Source organism: Mauremys mutica, chromosome 3 (genome assembly GCF_020497125.1).
Source record: "Mauremys mutica isolate MM-2020 ecotype Southern chromosome 3, ASM2049712v1, whole genome shotgun sequence".
Lineage (NCBI taxonomy): Eukaryota > Metazoa > Chordata > Testudines > Geoemydidae > Mauremys > Mauremys mutica.
In genome coordinates this window covers 168970668-168993694 of record NC_059074.1, presented here as the reverse complement: position 1 = coordinate 168993694, position 23027 = coordinate 168970668, and the positions used below count along the sequence as shown (strand labels likewise).

Genomic DNA, 23027 nt, shown 5'->3' with positions numbered 1-23027 from the left:
ACCTTGTTACTTCCTGCTTCGCAACCCCAGGGCCCGACCCATCTCGGCGGAGGGATCCGCTCGCCTCCTCGAGCCTCCGCCCATTTCTGCTTCTGCTTTTTTTTTTTCTTTTGCAAGAAAATAATTTGACAGCGATTTGCTGACACTGGGATTTTGCATCAGAGATTACAAGAAAGAACCCCCCCAACAACCTCTCCCCCGATCACCAGACTGGGCGCCCAAAGGGGGATCATGCAAAAGGTAAGTTCCAGGTTCTCGGAGCCTTTCCTAGTGTGGGGTTGCAAAGTGTGTGGGGAGGTGGGTGGATCTTTCCACCACTCCTTCTTCGCTCCCAGTGCAATTGCTTAGGGGAGGGTATTGCATGGGGGAAGGGGAGGGAGGAGTATGTTTCCTGGCGGAGCGATATTTGTTTACAGGATGAGATCTGTACTGTAAGTAAAGTAGGACCGAGCAAAGGCAGTTCTGTAATAAATTAGTATTTAAATTTCACCATCGACGCCCCCCCAAAAGGGAAAATTTGTGCCCAGTCCGGCCAGGTCTGTGCTCCCGGATCCTGCATGCACTTGTTGCAGATTTACACCAGGTAGGCAAATGCTTAGCAAGTTTCATTTTGCATTAGCTGGGGCTCCCCTAAATAAAGAAAAAGTTTGCAGCTCACTCTCGCTCTGTAGTGCTGAGTAGGCGAGGCCCTCCCTGCAGCCTTTTCCTTCTGTTGCAAGACATCCCAGCAGGGAGAAAAGGGCAGCCCGGCTGGCAGTTTTAGTGTCCTGTGCTTGCTTTTTTGGGCGGGGGGGGGGGGGGGAGGAGTGCGCTATGTGCAGGCCTTAGGGAATGTAATTAAAGGAATGTATGTGATAAAGTTCTCAATCTGTAACCGAGAAACCTCAGGACTCCTTAGGGATGAATCTTTTCACAGGGTGCATTTGTGTCAATGCTGTGGTGTGGCAAGCTACCGTATGCGTGGATTTGGCACTTGATAATATGCTGCCATACCTGCCTACAGTGGGAAATAGAAAAACCTGAGATTTTCATCTTGGCCACTCCCTAAATCTCTACCCTACCATTTTTCCTTGGCAAGTGACAAAAAATATTGCCGAAGATAAAAGTGTGCTTTTAAAATCAGGAAAATATGTTCCAGTACTTTGTGATTCCAAAAAACGTGGCTCTTAGAATTGCCTTTTTGCAGCCTGCCTGTAGAGGTTCCTCCCATATTCTATTCAGTGTCACATTCAGAGCTGCAATACTGAAAGTCCAGATACTCTGGAGGCAGGCCCCAGAGTTTGAAAAATCCCTACTTCTCAGGCCAAAAGCCTGAAATTAAATATGGATGTATGCTGTGGGCTTTGCATTTAAAAGGGGTTTGAGCTTGATGTGCACCCCTGAAAAGGGTTTAGGATTTAGGATTTAAAGTAATGAGAGCTGGTGGTGGTTGCTTCTTGGGGAAGTTGGAAAGGGATGTGGATTCAGGTTCTGAAACATTTTGCTGTAATTATACTTGTATTGTGATCTCGTAGGGCAAGATAATGGCTTGGTTCCTACTTAATGGCCAGTAAATAGCTTGCAGATACTGGAGAAGAAATGGTACTTTGAATTAGCTGTACAGGGTGGCTGACAAAATTCAAGTGTTGTGTGTGGCATACTTGAAATATTAATTTGCTAACTTACTTCCATGTATGTGAATCTGTTTCTAACAAGATCACATTTAAGTTTTCTATCTGAGATTATTGTCTCAACAGGCTGTTGCAGCTGAATCACATGGTTGCATAGGAATTTATTTTTTGTTATTTTTATTCTTTGGAAATTATACATTATTGCTTTCCTCACATAAGGAATGTACAGTAAACTGGTCACTGTCAGTGATTTTAAGTACTTAATTTTGTGGTCTCTTGAAATGTGTGGAGTAAGGAGCAAAACTGTACACAAGATGTCTAAATACGAGACAGATGGTTTACAAGTAAAATTAATAATCAGTTAATAAATGGATAATGCTTTCTTCTTCTTCCTCTGCTTGCTTTGTAGGTTAGTTGTTCATGTCTATCAGTCAGTTACCTACACTTGACTTTTCACATGTAAACTTTGCAAATTTTGTACTTTAGGTCTAATAAATTAATACATCTTTGCTGTGCCAACAAATTACTTAAGATAGGTGCAGATCTTTACAGACTGAAATAACAGAGCATTAGAAAATGTGAATAATAATGAAACTATTTGTGAGAAAATGTTGTGATTATTTTAGTTGCCAGAGACATACAAGTTTAACCAGTGATTAACTGGTTAAACTTGTATGTCTCTGGCAACTAAAATATTACTGTAAGACACCAATATGGAGTGAGCCCTGCACAGGGATCTACTCATGTGGAGAACTTTGCAGGGTCAGAGCCTAAATATTTTCCTTTCTCAAAATCTGTAAATATGTTCTGTGCCTTAATTAAATAACCTATCTTTATGGTATCAGTGTATGGATAAACCATTTGTATGCATAGTTTTCGTGCACAGAACATTTTTTGTATCATTTATTTAATTTGTGGTCTTGACTGGACATTAATTGGCCTGGAGCAGAGCTATTTCTCTGACATCCTTGGTATTACAATCTTATGGGTATTTTAGATAGATGAAAGAAAATTCAGGCATTTATTACATTTCGAGGCCTTGACTGCCATGCTACTATGGGCCACTCCTTTTGAGGTATGTTCACTTTTGTATAAGGTTTGTTAAGGCATACATTTAACATCAGATGTACTGTTTGGTTCAAATACTCTATATATGTTATGGGACTTTGAAGATGTTAATTTAAAACGCTTTGTTATAAATAAAGGGAGTGTACAGCTTAACAAATAGGCTTTTTTTAATTTAGTTAAATTATTTCCTCTATCACATGAAAAAGCTGCATTATAAACATTCCTTAGAGTCACATTTGTGAATTACCAGTTAACACTGTTATTTCCATAATGTTTATGTATATGTGTATTTTGAGAGAGTTAAAAGTCATAAGATATGCACACAAGTTATGTAATTAACTAATATCTTTTTTTATCCTTTCTGCTATGCTTGAATAACAGTGTGTTTATGTAACAAAATGAAGCCAGAGAACTTCAGCAAGAAACTGAGCAGTGTTCAGACATCTGACTACCTAGTCAAACTGACAAGTGACACTCTATATAAAAGAAAAGATGTGAATAATGTAGATTTAAGGACAGAAGTGTTTTTTTTTAAAATGAGCTGTGCAGTGGGAATTTTACATGAGTATGCAGTGCAGAATCAGGCCCTTAAGTGAAATGATAGGGCCAATCTTGATCACATTGTTGTAATGTCTATTCTGCCATTGACTTCGGTGCAGGATCAGGCTGTTGAATAGTTCACTAGATGTCCTGCCCTGCTGTTTGACCCATTTGAAAACGATGTGGTATTCGAGTAAATAAACCAGAGCATGACTAAATTCTTTGTCTGATGTTAAGTGACTCATTTGGCATTGGGATGTTGTCAGGCTTTATTTCCTATTCATTTATTGTTTTAGGTCTGTATATTGCTCTTGGTCACATGCCTCCAAGTGTATTACAATATTCAATAACATAAAATATGTACATGTTTCAGTTTAGGTTTATTTTTGTGGAAGGCACGTCCATTTAACTAGGAAGGTAGTTCCTAGGTTTTTAAATAAAATTCCATCAGTTTAATTTTTCTGGCTAGTTTAGTCTTTTCAGGAATCCAAGAAAGTAACTATCATTATTGGAGTGTTTAATGTAACTCCTTCCATAACAGGTGGAGAATAGGAGAAAATGTAAGGACAGTACTCTTATATGTCCTGTGTAATCATGGAGTAATGCAGTATTGAGACATTTTTATTAATGAGAGAACATCAACATTTTTCTAAAACTTGATGATAAACTCCCTATTTTTGCAAAATATTTTGCTGTTTGACTAGCTGCATTTAGGCTAGGGACAGCAGCTCAATATAAGCTCCACCCCCCCCTTTTTTTTTCTCAACCTGGCCATGCTCCTTAAAGGTTGGGAGCCTTGAACCCGCAATGTTTTCATGGAGGTTCTTTGTCAGATCCAGGAGTGGGGAATGATTTTGTTTGAGCTCATGTTCTCAGCCCTTCCTCATGTACTGGCCTGGTTTTGTCAATATCCATTCAGATTTCTCCCACTTTCTGCTTATATTTTGATGGAATGATTTAGTTCTGAGTTTAAACCCAAAATACCCTATTTTCATGGTATGAGGCTTACTCTGTTGTGAATAGTTTAAAATTTGGTTTTAAATCTGCCAGAAATTTAAAAACTTGCGTTATTTTGGCAAAACATTTGAGAAGAATATTTGTTCTCTCTCTCTTGATAATTCAGCAGTACAGCAGCTAAGCAAAACACTGTTCTCAGGTCTGTACTGGCATTGGTATATGAAGATGTCTGTGTGACATGGCAGTGCCATTTAAAAGACACTGCCTTACTGTATAAAAGATGTTATTAGCTCCATTGAAATCATGAATTTAAAAAAATGAAGGTGTGATAGTTATGAAAGAGGAGTTTTCATTCTCCCCCTCCCCCCAATAAAAAACTCCTGGGACAGTATTGGCACCAATGACGAAGCTTAATCAAAATTGCATTTTTAAAATTCTAAAATATTGTTTGATACTTTTAGATACAGATAGAAATACAATCTATGCACATATACTAATTCTCTCTTTGTGATTTCCATACTACAAATGTTTAACCACTTGAATAACTTTATTCATGTGAGTAGTACTATTGACTTTAATTACGTGAATAGTCCCACTAAAGTTACACAGATGCTGGAGTGTTTGCCGAATGGGGGTCTCCAGTTTAAACTAAATACCTAAGGAAGCAAATTCCAGGTATTTAGCCACATACAGTACTATAAAACCCGTTTTTACATCATGTTTAGCTTTGAGAAATGTATTAATATTCTTTTAATCAATTTCAAGGTAATGGGGGAAATCCTGCCTTCTAAGAGAAACAGAACATAGCACATTCAAATATATTTTAAGAAGGGCTGCTCTTTCTTTAGAGGGTATGGCAGAGCATGACTCAAAGGATATTTAAAAAATAAAGAAAACACTTTTTCTTCTCCTTTTTTTGGGAGAAAATAACTGAAGAGATCCAGTGTGGTTGCTCCTCAGTGGCACATAGAGGTGTGTAGCACTTGTGTACAATATTCTACAGTCCCATTCTACGTTGTCGGGAGCATGTTTGCCCCTAGTTCTTAGGCAGGTGCGGGGAACAGCTTGCCCATTCATAGAATGTATAGATCTAGGCAGTTGTTGAGTCTGGCCCTGGCAAGAGAATGGAATGGGGGATCCAATTGGTCAATGAATCTGCATAGGCCTGGATCCCTAAACTCTCCTAAGGCAAGTACAAGTTTAATATTAATGTCCAGCAATTTGCTCTAAAGGAGTGAGCAATGGTCATATTGACACTGGGTCACTGAAAGTGGTAGTGGGTAGTATAGAAAGAATAATAGTGGACTCTTTATTTCCAGTGGAGTACTCTTTATTTACACTGCCCCAATTAGCTGTGTCCAGGAACTGCAGTGACCCTCCAGACCAGGGCAGAATTTGTCCCCAGAAAGTACTGTATTATAGTCTGCCCTTAAAATAGGCTTGGCAGAATTGTTGTTATCCACCAAAATTACATTTAAAATGTTTATTTTTAAGCACTTTTTTCTATTATGTATTTAAATTTTCGCAGTTGTGGGAAATTATGGGGGGTTCAAACAATGGGGACATCAGAGAAATTATTTAATGACATTAAGTGTTGAGATTAAAAAAGCTAAAGCTTTATAACTGTTAAAACACAAATTGGCAATATGTCAAAATATACATAGTAAATCACCTTAAATCAAGTGCAATAAATTCTCAAGCACCATTTTTCTTACTTTCCATATCTGTATATTTTGATTATTATCAATGGAAATATTTTCCCTCAGTTTGTGTTTGTATGGTGAAATCAGTATTTATCTACATTCTCCAATTAAAAAATCTAATATTTTCAAGTCCAAATATACATACTTAGTTTTGCCAACTCTCATGATATTTTGTGAGTCTGTTAAAGTCCGAGTTCCTGCAGTACTGTAAATATATGATCTCGGCTTTCATTATTTAAAAATAAAAATACAAAATTGTAGCCCTCATGGTTGCAGAGACAGGCTGAAAAATTTGACCTGAGACTGTCCTAAAGGCTCAAAACCAAGAAGGCAAATGAAGAGAGCTCACAATTACTATTTTTTTTTTTAAATCTTGTGATTTTTTTTTTTTAAAGCCAGTCTCATGTTTTTTTGGGGCCTGACCCATAATTTTTGAATGCGTGGGGTTGTCAGTACTGTATTCTACAACAGTAGTCCAAAACACTCCATCTTACAGTAGAGATACAGAAATCATCCAGAATGCTGCAGTAGTACTTTTATAAGTGCATTTTGAGGTTCAAAGTGAAATTAGTTTTGTGGTTTTAGCTTACTTTGTAATGAAGTGTGATACAGATCACGCAAACAGCCCACCTAAGTTTGCATAGTTGTCTAGTTCTGTGTTACAGAAAGACCCAAGATACTGCTATTATGTAGACTTGTATGAAAAGGTATTTTTTTTCCCCACGTCACCATTGGAAAATTTGTCAAATTTTTATCTGGAGCACTGAGTTCTTCAGTACTCTTCACTGGCATAGCATGCCTGTGGGTAGGTCATTTTCTGAGCCATATGGGCACAAACAAATATTAAATTTTCCCTTCCCGAAAATAAGAGACATTTGTTAATATCTCACATTTTTTAGTGTCTAACTTTAGTCTAAATAGAAAACAGTCTATCTTTTTCTCCCTTGTCAGCTGCTCATTCTAAGATTTCTGAAAGAGGCTGAGTTGTGATGTGTCCTTGAAGTGCTGCGTGGAAAAAAACTGTGCAATACTTTGACTCCATTGTTTCTATATTGAAGCAGCATTGCTATTTTTTGATATCTGGATTTTTTTTTTTAGATACCTTATGCATGCTAATGGGTGGAGGGAAAGTTGTGACTGATAGCAGGATTTTTTGGGGGGCCCTATGATAAAACTGGCGAAATATGGTGTTGAGAAAATATTAATTTGGTAGGCAAGTACAAGTCTAGCAGCAGCTTACCCTAAGCAGTGAGGGATGGTCATATTGACAACTGGGTCTTTGAGAGTGGCGATGACTAAGTGTAGAAAGAATAATATAATATATCCTTAGGGATTCTGTATTTACATTGCTCCTGATTACACATGTCCTTAAAAAGTGGGATGTCTATGTTTGGAGGTATGGAGCTTACACCATATTAATTTCTCTGTAAATCAAAAGAATACTGTAGAGGTTTCCATGATAGTCATTTGAAAATGGCTTTGCTCTCCTGCCCTATAAAGCAATGAGATAACTATAGAGATACTTTAAATTTTTGTTATGTTTAAACACATCCAGGATTTTCTTAAATTTTATATCTTCAGAAAAAAAATTGCATAACACTTCTCTGACCAAAAAAAGAAAATGTCTTGCATCCCTTCGTTTCCCCTTTCTTCTAATTGATGGGGGGAGTTTGCATTTTCCCCAGTCTCCCCCTGTGTGTGTGTGTGTGTGAAATGTTAACATTCTCTTTTTATATAAACAATCTTGGGGTTGACGTGTTAAAATGTGGATGCGGAAATCTAAGGCCAGAGGTACAATAGAAACTTTTGCTGGTATAGCAGTGTCAGTTAGGGAAATGTTAGTGTTTTCCTTTTTGTTTTTTGGGTGTCATTTCTGTACCAGCAAAAGCCCTACCGTAGAAGCAGTTATACCAGCATAAAAGTGCTTTTGCCTATATGGTTTATTTCACTCACCAAACTGGAATACACTGAACTGGCAAAAGGGCTTTCTTGCTGGTATAAGCTGCATGTACACTAGGAAGCTTTCGCAGGTAAAGATCTCCAGTACAGAAACTTTTAAGCGTAGACTAGGCTTAAGCAGAAGTTCTGTTCTTTCTGAACAGACTAATGGCTGTCTCCCCAGATGTGCAATGTTGGATAGGTGAATAAGGTAAACATCTAACACAGTGATCCTGCAGTGGGAATATTCATGTGTGTATAATTAAGTCCATCCTTACTTTTTTGCAGGGTCATGTCTTTAACTATGTACTATACCCATAGAAATTGTGAAATAAATATATTTATTTGAAAAGCTTCACTTGTAGTTGAGTAACCATCTGCTATTCATACAGAATTAAAATGGTCATCAGTTGGCATGTGAGACAATGTGTAGTATTCAATATTATCATATATCCTGTTTAAGTGACTTCAAATGCTTGGTTATTGAACTGTATGTGAAAAATAAAAAACCCAAATTGGGAGACACTGTATTCAATTCTGAAAATGTAGAAGTGAAGACAACTGTTTTAAGGCATAAAAGTTACAATCAATTATTATTCAGTTTGGTCACAGATTATTCACTGTCCTCAGACTAGTTAGCAGTACATGAAGGAAAACTACACACATTGTAAATGACGCTGCATATTCATTGGCAAATCTGGGACTTGTAACTCAGAATTGTTGCAGCATCACCAGTGGTAGCAATGGTGGAAAATGTAGGATATTTTTACTGCCATCTTGTCCCACCCATTTGTACCATCAGTGGGGCTCCACTAGTGGAAAATTACAATTCTTGCTTTTTCTTGTGTAGACACAATCTTTGTTAATAGATTAAACCTGCATTTTGTAGTTTTTCACTCTTTCAGACAAAGATCAGATTTGTCTTTTTAGTAATGATATTTATTTATTGAATAAGAAATTAAACCTGACCTATTTTTATATGAAGTAATACAATTTTACTTCTGCCCCCAAACGATACAACTTAGAAGGTCCCAGCCAGCCAGATATGGGTTTTTCTTTACTTCCCGTGTAGGCTGATGGAGCCCTCATGTCCACAAGGCCATTACTTTGGCTCTATTATGAGTTCCTTAAAACTCTTGCCAGTCATATCGTTTTAGTTTGCCTTTTGTCTTGTTTCGTCACATCCCAGTTTTTAGGAGCTGTACTTACCTTGCAGACAGGCAGTCTTCCTTGAGATGGAGGCAGAACTTGCCATTTGTAACACATGAGAGAGCATTTCATGTTGTTTTCCTTCTCTGGAGGCTGAAAGTCTCACCTTTGTGACGGCTCCTAGACCACAGTAGAACTTTAAAAAAGAGTTCAAGGATCAAAAACAAGACTCCCACTACCAAACCTGCTGCTATTATGTAGCTGTATGAAGGACTGTCCTCTTGGTCATCTAATAGCCATTTTTCATTGTTTAAAACGGCATCAGCAGTTTTTTTTGTTTTTTGTTTTTTGTTGCTTCACACACTTGGTGTGTCAGGGGCAAAATAGTTTCTGACCCATCTGCTACATTTGTGTGCTTTCACCTTTGAAGTACAGATACTCCGTGTTTCAAAGGAACACCAGTGTACTTCAATATACCACCACAAAAGCAGCAGTAAGTGTTAACACATATTGTATGGTGCAGGTCTCAACAAGGGCTGATGTTTTAGTTGTCTGTTCAGCATCCAGTACTGTTCAAACTCAACTGAATGTCTCCCACGTAGGTAGCTGCTTGTGTGTGTGTGCTTCTCTGTTTTAGTATCTGTAATTTCAGAATATACTTCCAGAATTATTACTTTTTTTGTTGTTGCTCATTTCCAATCAGAGATTAAAGATAACTGATGGAAATACGCTAATTGTGATTTCCCAGTAATAGTTCAAAAGTGTCTATAATCTGTTTGTTTTCTTAAATGGTTTCTCTACAGATATGGTCTATATTATGGGATGTGTGGGGTTTTTTATTTGTAAATTTTATCTTGCTTAAGGTGTGTGTGTGTGTGTATATGTATATGTGTGTGTGTATGTATATAGATAAAATATGGGGGGAGAGAGAGCCAACAAACAGGTCCTGGGGAAAAAAGGTCAGAAAAACACCTTAGAGATTGACATGTGTCTTGTAGACATGGTAAAAACATGAACCAAGGTGCTTCATATAACATATCTGAGGTCCAAGTTTGATGCTTCTAAATTGCTTCTGCAACATAGTTGTTGTTGTTGTGATCATCAACACCCAGATCAGAGTAGGGCAGGGAGCACTAATTTGTAGATGAATTCGGGTGTGTATACTGGCATTTTTGCCTCCTCTCCAAAGGAATACCACCTGCCATTCCATTGCTTCAAGGTAGGGCAGTTTGTAGGAACATGGCAATCAATACTGTTGGATGTCTTTGAACATGAACAATGATGAGTCTGTAAGAAAATCAGTGATTCAGCAGGAATGAGAGGGATTTATATACACCTTCCAAAACTTGATGCAATGATAGTAGGCACTGCATTTGCCAAACCATGAAAGCTTGATAAACTTCTGTGGCTGAATGTGGAAATGTAGGGCTGGAAGGGATCTTGTGAGAATAGCTAGTCCATCACCCTGCACTGAGGCATGACCAAGTATGTGTAGCTCATCCCTGATAGGTGTTTGTCCAACCTGTTCTTATAAACCTCCAGTTAAATGGGTTCCACAACCCCTTTTGACAGCAGTAGATTGGAACAACTTGCCCCCTTTTTTATTTCAGATTTCTATCCTGGGTTGGATATGAACTCTCAGTGCGTGGGGTGACACTCAGATTTGATGACTATAACATACCATGGGAGCCACGCATGTCCATCACCATCTGGGAGGTCTGGTTCTAAATCAGCAGACAACTTTTTCAAATGTAAAGTTGTTGTGAATATGAGTTGCTGGCATTATGTTACACCATGTTTATAAGTATGACTTGGATCCGGCTATATGTCAATCTTTGGTTTCAAGGGTGTACTAGTAATTAGAGCTGGAAAATTTGTGAAAACATAGTAAAGCTCTCTTTCCCCCTTTCACTCCCTCCCCTCCCCCCCATGAGCAGTAATAGTGCTGAGTCTTTGTACCTTTTCATCAGAAGATCTAAACCCACTTTGTACTATTACAAGGCAGGAAGTCCCAACACAGCGGGTGGCACTCCACGTCTAATGGGCAATAACCTGATCAGCCATGGATCTCTATAAAATAACAACGTTGTTGCCTTTTTTAGTACAGTAAAAAATAGAGAAGGGGAAGTGAAGTACATTAGGAGGAGAGGAGAACCACCATCTTTTTTTGAAATTATGAGATTATAGTGAATTTTAACTGAAACATTCCTAAAGGTGGTGTTATAATAATAGAAAGGAAGGACTATGGGAATATGCCTATTGGGAAAATGAAAGGATGATTTCTTTGTTCATATGTTTGAAAATCACAGATGCATTACAGAGGATGAATTTTATACTTGATCTTGCTTATGGTAGAAATAAGAGGTTTAAAAGCTACGTTTTAAAAGCAAAAAATTGATTTAAGAAATAATTCACTTAAATAGAAAATTCCATAGAAAAATTGTAAAATGACAGAGTTGAATCGCTGCTCTGACTGTTGGTGAATAGTACCTTACTTGTCAAATAGCCCCATAGACATAGTCTGTCTACTTGCAAATTAAAGTACTATAGAACATGAGCAAGGGTGAAAGAATCTGGTCCTAAACTATTTATTTTTAATATGCATTTTTTGTAATTCAGGTTTTAGTAAGAATTTTTAATATGAATGTTTAATATATATGAGTGAATCATACACACATTGATTCCACTGATCATAATGGCTTGAAAAAAGACTGCAATGTCTCTTGGACTGGGCGATCTCTGTACTAATAGCCATGTTCTGATGTTTATGTTGAGATGTTAAGCCCTTAAAGCTGAGGACTTTCTCAGAATAATTTGGATCCAATTTATTGACTTGATTTAAAAGAAGAAAATGCAAATAACCCTTGAAGTGATGGCCCAAAACTAGGGAAGTGGTAATCCAGACTTGGTAGAAGTGTGCATGTAGAGCCTTATCCAAAATTCTGATTGTCTTCAGCGTGTTTTGGATTGGGCCCAATTTTGTAATCTTTACTTATTTGAAGTAATCTTTCCTCATATGAATAGTTCCATGGACTTCACGTGGGTAAGGATTTACAGCATTGGGTCCATACGTTAGTGCTTCTGTTACATGAGTAATTATAGCTGTTTCTTTTAGCGCAGCAGTGTTACTGCCTACTTTGTAATTATATTCTATAATTTACCTAAAGATAAACTGTCGAGTTTAAACCCCACACTGTGCTTACCATAAATGTTGTTTTCACATGTAGCACTTAACTTCTAGATTCTTCCAGGGAATCTTTAAAACTAATCCTTTTAAGTCATGAGAAATAAGAAAATAAAAAGAACGCAAATTCTAAATTCCATCAACTGTAAAGCTGTATGTACCAGTTCTAACAGCATATAGTGCATGCTGCTAGTGTTATTTCTGTTAGCAGTAAACCAAGTTCGTACTTTTTAGAGATGTACATACTTCACATATGTATTGTGCAGTTTAGCTCTTGAACTTCTAGCTGAATGTTGACAATCAGTACAGTTCATTCAATAGCATGGCCAGCTGTAAGCAACAGCAGATACTATCTGTGCTGGGATCCCCCTATTATACAGCAGCCCTTCAAAGGAAGCAGGACAAAAATATTTTTTCACAGTCTAGTGGTGGGCATGATGGCACCTGTTCTGCTTTTTGTAGGGAATCTAATAAACTTTAGGCCAGCCCTGTACAGTAGTATTAAGCTCTTGAATCTGCTCTGTTGAAGTTGGTGGGAGTTTTGTTGTTGATTTTTAGGAGGAGGAGGATTTGGCCTTCTGGATCAGATTAAAAAAATAAGAAAGAAAGAGAGCCTCAATTTTCATGTGAATGAAACAAACTTTCAGATTGAGTCAGTGACACACATACTATGTATGAAGTACTGGTAAGTCACTGCTTACTGTAAATCTTTATGATGCTTGGCAGATGTGTATCTCTACTAAACTACAGTTAGATGACTTTGTAGATTGGGGAACTTAAGTAAATATTATTTCCACTGTATATTCAAGTTAAAAATACTCTGAGACATGTAATTTACTGAGCTAATGGCAGAAAAGTGTTTCAGCTATCTCAGTGTTGCTTTCTGTCTTAACCTGTGAAACTGTGGTATGAAAGTTAATAAATTATGCAACAAAGTTTTTAGAAACTTGTGCTTACATGTTATTAGTACTGAACATTGTTCTGCCTGTCCTGTGTAGGTAGGCTTAATTTTTATTGGGAAGTCTTCCATCTGCTTTAGTGTAAAAAAACCAAATTCTGATGTGATGGTAGCAGTGCTGCAGTTATAGAGGAGCTCTGTTTGTTTCTGTTATAAACTCCTGTTTCCATTTGCCAAGTTGAAACTTCAGGAAAATTACTCTTTAGTGCACAACAGGTGTACATGGCGGTTTACAAATACTTAAAGCAAAGTCCCTGCTTGGAGGAACTTACAGTTGAAAAAATACTTTTTTATGCAGTGGAAACTTTTTGGTCAAATTGTGTGGCTGCTTTTGAGTTATCTGAGCGTGATAAAAGTAACTTTCACACTTTCAAAAATTTTCAGTGGTATATTTTGAATTCATCTAAACTTGGTTTAGATCAGTTCTAAGTTTTGTTTAAATTTTTAGCTAGACAGTTTAATCACCCATGGATCCTCACATCTCTTCCAGTCTTTATAATTTCTGTCATTATTTTGATCAGTTGCCTCAAGTTGTCCTTACTCAGTTGTTAACTTCAGCTATATTTGTTACAAAATCTCTTCAACTGAGATTAGAGTGGACTGTGACAAATTACTTTGGAGAGGAAGTAATTCAAACATCTCTTTGAAGACTGAGGGCCAAGATCATTGTTGGCATAATTGGGTGTAATTCTGTTGAAGTTACACCTGCCTACACTAGTGGTTTGGCACAGTTCTCAGTCCGATTTGGCTGTATGGCAATGATAAAGTTCTCTGAAGATCAGGAATGTGAGGTTGAAACAAGTTGTGAAGTTCATTTTAATGTTTTGGTTTATTTTGCACAATCTCATTGAAATTGATGCCAAACAGTCTACATATCTGTGTGAGATCTTGGAACTAGAAAGAGTTCCATGCTTCTCATCTCTCCTCTGTCCCCCTAAGGATTTTGTACAGAAATCAGATGACATCTTATCTCAGTCCCTATGCAGATCTACTTGCTGTGTTAACAACGTGCTAGGGCTATATTGTATATTTACTTTTACACATTGAAATAAAAGCAAGTGCATTTATTTCATTGGGACAATCAAAATATCTGATGACGTACACTTAAATTGCTAACTTCAACTTAAACACACACTTGTGGGCTCATTTGAATCTTGTACGATAAATGCACATTGGAAAACAAGGCTTAATCTAAAACCCATTGTCATCAATAGATTTAAGTAGGTTTTAGATCAGGCTCTCAGTGCATAAAAATCAAGAATTTTCATTCTTGCACAGATTCTATTTTTAGATCACTCCATTAGCCTAGCTTTCTTTCAGCAGCAACCATATGGGAAAAATAAGGTAGGAGGAAATTTAGATATATTCACATAAGAGAGAGCACGAGTGTGCAGACGCATATCCCTGGGTAGTCTCTGAATATCGTTGTGTAGGAGGAAGCTATCTAGGCCGAATGTTAGATTTATCCTTCATGTTTGTTTAAACTGTAAAGTGCTTGGATGCTCTTGGAACAGGCACAGTAGAAAAATGTAGACAAATAATAATTTTGCTTTGCTAGAGTTTAAAGGAGTAATGTTTAATTTTGTCCTCTGCAAGAATAAATTATTGGAGCAGGGATTAAAAATATTCCCAGATGATTTCCCATCGTTATGTCCATCACAGGAGTTCATTATGTTGACAGACTGCCATGGGTAAAAATCAGACCGTTTTAAGTATGAAAATATTTTTGTTGTGAATTTAGTGTTAGTAAAAGGTGCCAGATTGACAGTTCTGGAGGCTGAAGTCCTGTTTCTCCTTGGAACAGGTGCAGAAGTGCCAGCTCACATAGCTGCTCAGTCCTGACTTGGAGGAGTGACTTCTGGGGGGTGAGAGTCAATAACTCAGTTTGTGTCCATTTAAATCCTCTGAAAATGTGGTGCTGGTTTGTGATGTGCGCACTACTCCACAGGAAACTGTATTGAAACTACTGAAAATCATTTTACGTAGGCCATCTAAGAAATATCTGGTACCACCACAGTTGCATCTTTTGGTCCTCACCAACTGGTGCGGGGATGGGACCCCAGCAACCATACTCCATTGCCAGTCTCACCGGTGCATTCTGTCCTGTAGTCCCTCCTTGTCTCAATTGTAATGGTGCAGCTGAATACTTGCCATTCCTTCTGCAAATCTGTTGTGGACTTTTAGCAAAGTGCAATAGACCACTAAGTGGTCCTCCAGTTGGTAAAAACGTTAAGTCATTACTGCCCTGGATTGGATTTGGACCAGTGATTTGGAGGTAAAGAGATCTAAAATTTAAGGGCCAGTGGGGACTTAATTTCCCTGAAACTATTTTTTGCAGTTTTGGCTGAAAATTAATACAACATGAAGCACATATGGAAATGGCAGATGCTGGTTTTTTTAATCATTGCTCTGATTTCTGAAATTAAGCAGAAAGGAGGTTGGAAAATCCTGCACAGAACTCAGACGATGCAAGTTATTGTACAGTCATGTGCTCAACCGGTCATTTTAATCTAGGCACATCTAATAACCTGAATCCCAACAGAAAATTGGGTTGCAGAAGGGAAAGATGAACCAAATGGGGTAAACTGATAAAGAAAAAAATCATTATTATAACTTTATATATAATATAAACTGTAACTCTCTACTTTGCTACTGATCTCTACTATTTTTTATATTTCTCACCTTGTTCTTTATGTAAGAAAATAATTTGTATTGTGGTCAGTTCTGTTTATTTTTATTTTGATAAAATGTTGGTAACTGAAAATTAGGTTACGCGACCACAGTATCCCCTGTCTATATTACGAAATTTGCCATATCAGGACACTGTGTGGTAACATTATTTGGTCTTGCCTATGTAGACAGAATATGAATTCACTAGAGTTGCATCTACTTATGCTAGTGGTGAATTTGACTCTGAGGCTGAAATATAGTTCCAGACCATGGTTTTGATGGCATAGGCTTTATCTTGCAATTTCTCTGTGCATGGAGCCAGTGGCATTTAGCATTGGTGCAGTGGTGCATCTGGGCACAGTCAGTTGGGGCCATGGTTTGTCCTATTTGATAAGCAAATCTTCAGTCTTACGGTACAATAATATGTAATTTACTGACATATTAAATTCTGTAGTATAGACTGGCCTTAAGTATCTATTGTAAAAACGACTTGACCTTTTTAATACCACAAGCATGAATATTAAACTGGTACTAATCCTTTCCCCTTTCTTTTTGTATTAATTTTGAGGCAGATACTGTACCAGTTCAGAGCATGCTTTGTCCAAGTCACAGATATTAAAGTCGAATCTATGATTTTGTAATTGAAAAAAATGTATAGTGTGTGATAATTTTGTTTTATATGTTTATATTTCTGCTAAGTATACAGTTGTAAACAAAATAAACTCAGAAAACTTTTACAGAAAAAGAAAATTTGGGCAGACTTGGAAGCCAGTGAATTTCTACTATACAAAAATATTGAAACATTTACAGAAGTTTTTCTTTTTCTTCATTTTTGTTCCTTTTTAATAATTATGAACCTCTAATTTTTGTGTCTATTGCTGTTTGGCCCTTTCTGCTAGATTGAGCCTCTTACAATTTAAAAAAAAACCAAAAAACAATTGCGTTTGATTTATAAAGCAGTGCATGGGGAGGAGGTGCAAAAAGCCTATTAAAAATGGCAGTTCTGCACCTACTGTATTCCCTTAGAACTAGGCTCAATATATTTTAAACTCAGCCTTTTAAAAATTATGAGTGCTTCTAAAATATCACAATAAATCCATAAAATTAGAACTTGGCTTGTTTATAGAACACCAGAATTCAGCTAATGCTTGTTCAGAATCCCCATTGTTTGCCTCAAATATTAAACTAAATCAGCCCATTTTAGAGCTTATTATTGCCATTGAAAAGTTACAAATTTGAGTCTTGTGGAATTGCATGAGTGTATCAAAAAGCAGAGTTTTGACTCCCACAGAATGAGTGTATTTATAGGTGTATAAGCACATGTGAATAAACATACACACACGTTTGTAAGCTTCTATTGTACTTCATCATAGCTAGCTGCTCTGCTTAGCACACATTACATTATTAGAGGAACTTGTACATAGACATGCAAATAACTGTAGAATATATTCAGTTCTACAGTGTTTTTACACGGTTGATGCATTCGGAAGCATGTAGCAGTAACTTTACATTGCAGATGAATGTGTCCTTGTGCTCATAAATGCCGAAGTGAAGCTGAAGGGCTCGTGGAGCAAGATGTGTTTGTAGTAGAGTGAAGTGTTTTATTTTATTTTTTTACATTTATAAGTGAGTTTATTTGACTTCCTTATAAGACACATACATATAAGTTATTATAAAAGTGCCCAGACAAATTCTAGCCAAATGCAGTATAAGTAAAGGGTTGCCATCAAGAGGAATGTCTCAGATCTACGGTATCTTGGCTTCCAGATGAAGTGTTTTATAGTAGAAAGATACCCCTTATTCAGTTCCACAGGAATAGAAAAAGAAATGGTGAGTTCCCATGTGGGTGGAAAAGGGTCTGCATTCTTTAAACAGGAATTGTATAGACCAGGGTAGGCAACCTATGACACGCGTGCTGAAGGCGGCACGTGAGCTGATTTTCAGTGGCGCTCACACTACCCGGGTCCTGGCCACCGGTCTGGGGGGCTCTGCATTTTAATTTAATTTTAAATAAAGCTTCTTAAACATTTTAAAAACCTTATTTACTTTACACACAACAATAGTTTAGTTTTCTATTATAGACTTATAGAAAGACACCTTCTAAAAACGTTAAAATATATTACTGGCATGCAAAACCTTAAATTAAAGTGAATAAATGAAGACACGGCACACCACTTCAGAAAGGTTGCCGACCCCTGGTATAGACCTTTAAGGATTAGGGAATCAGGTGCCACTATCCCTGCTTCAGAAAAAGCAGACTTCTCAGGCTGTGGAGTACTTTACAAGATAGGCTATGGGAGAGTGCATCCACACCCCTTTCCTGTCCCCACACAGAGTACAAATATTCCACCTTATTTCAGAGAGAGTTCTTATGCCTAAGTCCCCTCCTTTTGACAGGTGGGGGTGACTACTCTGCTGCTATGTGACACCTCTTTCCTCCAACCAGCTGTGCTCCCTCAGCTCCTTCCTCCTTTACAAAGTCTGAACCAGAGAGCAGCTGAGGGTGGGGAGAGTGCTGATTAGAGATAGTCTTGGCAACTGGCTTCACCTGTCATGGACTGAAAAGGTCAGTGTTGGGGGTGGCTGGGAGCCAGAGGCTGGTCTGGAAAGCTGGAGGTTTAGGTGGGTTTAGCTGGGAGCTGTGGAAAGTATGATGGTGTGTTAGTTGAGTAACCTGAACATTTGTGCTGTTTTTCTCCTGTTGAGAGGGCAGTTGTGGTTTTTTTGGGAGGGACATTATTTATTTGTTGAACACTGACAGTGGTGGGTGTTGTCCTGAGGAGCTTACAGTTTAGAAATGAATGTCATGGTCCTGAGGTACTTCATGAGCGATGAATTCTGCTGAATCAAACTACTTGAGTTGGGCCCAAAATTGTAGCCTGGTCACAGGCTGAGTCCTTTAGGTTTGCTTGTTATGTGGATAATAATTCTATTAGCTTCTAAAATTCCTTCAGGAGCAATGCTGGCAGGCCTTGAGGTGATGTAGTAGAAGATGTGGAACCACGTGAGTCAATACTACTTCAAGCAGATGACAAATATGTGGTGCCTGGAGGGGAGGATGTCTGTGGTCATTCCTAGTAACCAGTATTGTATTTTTGTCACTCTCATGCCAACTAGACATCAGAGGAAACCCCCACCCACTGAGCTGGTGAAATTGACTGCTGTTTGAGCGCACATGCACCTCAAAAACTTACCCGCAGCAGGTCTGTCCTATATTTACACCTTGTCCTGTACCATCCCAGACCTTTTGTGTGAGTCCTTAAACCAGTCCCCTCCTGTATGGTAGAGTCAAATCCACAGAATAGCAGGAAAGGAGTGAGGTGTCAGTGGGCATTGCTTGGTTGGTAGATCTCTCTCTCTCTCCTTCCCCCACCCCCCTTCATGCTCATCTTGCTAATGGCCACTAAAACTGCCCCCTAAATACTCTCCCACCAATGACTAATTTATTGTTTTTTATTTTGAAAATCTGGTCACCCCAGGCATGTAGTGCAGTACAACTTTACTTGACTCTGTTCACTCATGCACCCCAAAACCTAGAAAATATAGCTGTGGGGAGAGGTAGTGGAAGAGTTTCCATGGGATCCCAGGGAATTGGGGAGCATGCCTTGGAGCTGACATTTTCCCCCTTCTGCCTCCCCTGACATGAGTAGTTTGAGTTCCCCTCTGCAGGGGAGAACTTAATCTTTAAATGTTTGTAAAGCACTTTGAGATCTTCTGATGAATGATGCTCCTATGTACATGCAACATATTATTATTTTACCTTGTGTGCTGCTATAGCAGCTGGAATCAACAGGTTTGGGTTTGCTGACTATCCTACACCATAATCTTCAGAGGTTAGGAGGCAGGGATTCTCCACTGAGATCCTGTGAGTCTGAAATACTCTAAGCCAGTGTTTCCCAAACTTTGGATGCCGCTTGTGTAGGGAAAGCCCCTGGCAGGCTGGGCCAGTTTGTTTACCTGCCCCGTCTGCAGGTTCGGCCGATCGCCACTCCTAGTGGCCGCAATTCGCCGCTCCAGGCCAATGGGGGCTGCGAGAAGGGCGGCCAGCACATCCCTTGGCCTGCACCGCTTCCCGCAGCCCCCATTGGCCTGGAGCAGCGAACCGTGGCCAGTGGGAGCCGCAATTGGCCGAACCTGCAGATGGGGCAGGTAAACAAACTGGCCCAGTCCGCCAGAGGCTTTCCCGACACAAGTGGCGTCCCAAGTTTGGGCTACACTGCTCTAAGGCTACTTGTTCATCAGTGTAAATTGGCCTAGTAGATGGTCTAGATTTTTCTTCAGTAATTGGCCCAGACTTTTTTCAACGTTCTGTTGGTATAGGTGGTGATACTTTGTTTTTTTGTGATAGCATCTAGAGGCTCCCAACTAAGATTGGGGCTTCTTCATGCCATGCTCTGGACAAACACTTTGCTTAGCAAGAGTATCCCTGCCTTGAAGAGCTCACAATTTAAGTAGACAAGAAGAGAAAGAAAGTATTATTGTCCAAGTTTACAGATGGGATACAAAGTGACTTGCCAGAGGTCATGCGGGGAGACTGGCAGAGCCTGGAGTTGAATTTAGTTTCAGTCCTGTATTTCTGTCCAGTGCTTTAATCAAAGCGTCATGTATCCTTCCTCACTTCTCTATTTGTTGAATGTTGGAAGGCAGATTAGTGAAATGTTCTGCAGCTTAGTTTGGGGTTTTATTGAGTAAAGTTGCCTTCAAGTTATATTTTTGTTTGCTATCCAGAGAGCTTTGGGCATAGCATAAATAAAATATAAATATTAACTGCATTCAGTTAGTGGAAAAATAGTGAGGAATACTCAGTGTCCATTGTGTCTCCTTGATTTCAAAATTGTTATGAAAGCTACTTGTTGTGAATAGTGGTTGGCACAAAACTGGGGTAGCCAGCCAGGATGCCCTTATTCTCTTAAAATATTTTATTAGTGTCCATTATGCACTTATGTGTAACAATCCTGTAAAAGTTATTTTTGACAGGTCCTACATGCATAACAAATATTAACAATCCTTTCTTTTTTTATCTGCTATTTATACAAATACTTGTATATTGTAATATCATAAGCACAATACCTTTTGTGTAAATATGTGTGTTAGCATTTAGAAAGTAGAGAAAATACTGAAAGTATGACTTGTAAAAACTCATAAAGGGCAATACTGCAGTACCTTTCCCCATAATACTTTTAATCATTTCTTTTGAAAATATATAATGTTTTATGAATTTGGCTAATAGTTAATCTTAATTTTTTATTATAGTTTTCATGCTGGTTCCCTGAGCTCAAAAGAGGCAAAACTTAATGTGATCGTTCAATATAGCATAAGAATAAATACCACTATAGTGGGGAGGGTTTTGCCTTTTAAAAAAATATTCATTGAATCAAAGTCTTAGTCTGAAATATTTTTAGTGAAGTAGTCATATTTAGTACTTTTTAAATTTGTTTTTACCTTGGGCCAGACGTTTAAACGTATTTAGGCATTTAACTTCCATAAATACTTTAAAAATGTACAATGATGTCTGTTTGCCTGCTCTAAATAAAAATAGAATGCACATAACCATTCGTACAGCAGAGGAGACATTTTCAACACTAAGGTGAATCTCTAAATCACTCATGTGGAGTACAATATGAGTAAAGTGTAAAATATTGAGCAGAATCACAGTACCAAACTCTGATTGTAGTACATGTATAGAAGTACTATACATGTAAAAATCTAAACAGGGTTAGACTTTAGAAGACTGGAACAAAGATGGTTCTGAGCTGAGCAGTTCTGTTTATTGTAGGAAAAGAGAGCAGAATTAATCTGTTTATTAAAAGTATCCTTTCTCAGGCTTGAATGTTTTTCATCATTAAAGTCTCACGTTTTTACAACCTCTGAGCAGATTCTGATCTTATTTGCAGTGGTGTAAATACAGAGTAATTCTATGGAAATTGATGGAGTTACTCTATATTTACATCAGTGTAACTAAGATCAGAACTTAGCCCCATTTTCTCATTGACTGGAGAAGCCAAATAGTTTCTCAGAAACAGTGGGAAACTGGCTGGCATTAACCCTAGATAAAGTGAGTTCACGTAGAAAATCTGTGGTTCCAACAGATCAGTACCTGGGGAGCGCTAGGGCGAAAATGCCCCTCTATTGGTAAAATGCCTCCTATTACCAACCTTATTAGCATAGTATTAGACATAACATTAGTCGAAAAAAACCCTAACCTCTCGGCAGTCTGACCAAATCCTCCAGATATCCTCCGCTTCACCACATCCACTGTAACATAAACAAGGAGTCGGATTCATATTTTTAGGACTAGTGGAGAAAAGACACTTTAATTTGGAAACTGAAATAAGTGGGAGGCTACTGTTTCATAATGTGAACTACAAAAGCAGCAAAGAGGTTGTTGTCAGTTACTGTGAAAACTGAGTTAGTAATGACCGTTCAGCATTGTTGGCACAAGAACATCTTGTAAAGGAAAAGATATAAATTATAGAAGTGTTTTTCAGTATCATTCTTGTAGTCAGTGAGGGATTTGAATAGGTAAGAAATTTAGGATTTGGTTAATTTCAATTAATTTGAAGAAAAATAGTAAATGATAACATTGAACAACATTCTTATGCTTTGGCCAATTGTAAAGGTTTTTTTCTTTTCTTTTTTTTTTTTTTTTTTTTTTTTTGCATTATGATAAAGTTTATTTTGAGACCTTAACTTTGGAACAAAGCAACAAGCTTGGCTATATAAAGACTTTATTAGTTTTAAAATTGCACTGAAAATATATGAATGCAAACTTTGAAGTGGTTGTGACACTCGCTATCTTGTCTTAAGCCTGCGTCAAGATTTCACACCAAAGAGTGCAGAAATGAGATAAGCTGGCCTGTTGCTCACTGCTGCTTCTTTCTTTTTTTAATTGCAACATCTTTGTTTTTAGAAACCCTCTAGGGACACTGTTAATGGCAATTTTGTGGGATTGGGCCCCAGTTTTTGCCCTGTCAGCAGCCTTTGTCTGATGGAAAAAATTTTTATATATTGCACATACCAAAATATTATAAAAAGAACAGGAGTACTTGTGGCACCTTAGAGACTAACAAATTTATTTGAGCATAAGCTTTTGTGGGCTAAAACCCACTTCATCAGATGCATGCAGTGGAAAATTCAGTAGGAAGATATATATATACACACACACACATACACACACAGAGAACATGAAACAATGGGTGTTACCATACACAGGTAACCATACTATACACAGGTAACACCCATTGTTCTCA

The 23027-nt window shown here is 37.9% G+C and overlaps 1 protein-coding gene across 8 annotated transcripts in view; it reads left to right on the top strand.

Moving 5' to 3' along the window:
• Nucleotides 1-23027, top strand: part of TRERF1 (transcriptional regulating factor 1) — a 140693-nt gene that overhangs the window by 726 nt on the left and 116940 nt on the right. For 3 of the 8 annotated variants that reach the window (XM_045008433.1, XM_045008425.1, XM_045008428.1), the window contains exon 2: nucleotides 118-240. The gene's annotated coding sequence lies outside the window, so the exon portion shown is untranslated. Of the gene's footprint in view, nucleotides 1-30; nucleotides 241-458; nucleotides 584-10575; nucleotides 10682-23027 lie in introns of those variants that run through there. The other 5 variants (XM_045008427.1, XM_045008426.1, XM_045008431.1 and 2 more) reach the window with 3 other exon arrangements.